Below are 1673 nucleotides of genomic sequence, written 5' to 3' on the forward strand. Positions count from 1 at the left end.
AGCACATGAGAGAGCATTTGGCTCATACACACTCACACACACATCCGCGTTTTGTTTCCGCTCGGAATAAGTTTTACACCCAAATCTTTTTATCCGAAACAGCCGTGTTAATCCAAAGTGTCTGATATTTGTTTTTGGTTTTTTATCTAAAAAGCTATAGTTTTTTTTTTTTTTACATTTCGTAACTTACAATACTTTTCTGATCGGCTGGAAGCTTTGCCGTGGCTGACCTTTAACCTCGTTATTTGCGGACGTAGCATCTGCTGTTGACTGAATGTTTACTATAATGTAGAAATCTTTTGGTGATGTCCCACTCACTCGTGACCTTTCTGTTACATTTTACTGGGCGTTTAATCAAATATTTTTTAAATAAATAATAATAATAATAATAATAATAATAATAATAACAGGATCATTACAATAGGATATTTTATTTTGTATATTTTCTACAGACATAACTATTTTCCTAGTGACACGTGAACTATAAGAGAAGCAGCTGAGGGGTCAAAGGATCTTCATATCTGACTCACAGCCAGCCTGTCAAACAGTTTGTTCCAGGCAGCCAAAGTTCAGATCAGATCAATAAGGCTGTGCTTGAGTTTAATTATATTAAATACTATATTTGGCCCACAAAGTGAGGGCGGGGGGTGGGGGTATGTCTTGGTCCTAACTTAACTTTGAATCATACAAGTATTTGAATTGGTCACAAAGATAAGGTTAAATAACATGAGATGTATTGTATTTACCTATTTTTTGCAACAGCTAAAAGTTTAATCAAACACAATCTATGATAAAAGACCTTCAATAAATAGAATATTTTATACTTGAATAACATAAAATATTAAGAAAGCCCATGCGGTAATGAAAATATCACATCCTGGAATATTCCCAATTTGACATCTTATCTTTGAATGGGCTCGTGCACCATAAAAAATAAATGTAGTATAATAAAATTGATGAGGTCTTTTTTGGCTGCTAACCTCAATCAATATTGTAATAAATGTCAGAATGATCTCTTCCTATTAAATTATTTACTTGTTTTGGCCAGAGAAACACTTTTGTAGCTGTAGATCTCAGTGGGAAACATTAGCGAAGCATAGGGATTATGTAGACGGCTGTGTGTGTTGTGTGTGTATATCCCCTCATCTAAATCCAGATATGTCCACCATAGACTGAAGGATAGAAGGAGTTAAAATCCAAGCACAGGAAATTAAAAGTCTGATGCTCAAAATTTCCTCTACTTAATGTATCCTCTCAGTGGTCTAACAAATCCCACACCTGTGGACTCATATTTAGTCAGCTTAATAATTTTTTCTTAAAAATGTGCTCTGCACACATCACATTATTATTAAATAGTTTTCTCTATTGGTAAATTAATCATTAGAAATAATACTCTTGTATACTTATTCCTGAGAAAGACAAATGCATCTACTATTAGAAAAGTAGCCTGCTCCCATAAAGAATGAAATGAGATCACAAGCTGTGCAGCTTAATTGGTATTTCAATTCTCTCCTTCTTCTCTGATTACTGTAGCGATGCCCCCTCCTGGTGAAAAGTTGGATGTGCGCTCTCTTCCTTGCTGAACCTTCCAAATGCAGATTTTCATTGGACCAGTCCTGCTCCCTTTCTTCCCCTCCCACATGCATGCAAACACTCACATGGATTACACATCA

Source organism: Aulonocara sp. 'chitande type north' Nkhata Bay, linkage group LG11 (assembly GCF_057382095.1).
Source record: "Aulonocara sp. 'chitande type north' Nkhata Bay isolate Kocher_YH1m ecotype deep benthic linkage group LG11, A_spYH_male_GT1.1, whole genome shotgun sequence".
In the NCBI taxonomy this organism is placed as follows: domain Eukaryota; kingdom Metazoa; phylum Chordata; class Actinopteri; order Cichliformes; family Cichlidae; genus Aulonocara; species Aulonocara sp. 'chitande type north' Nkhata Bay.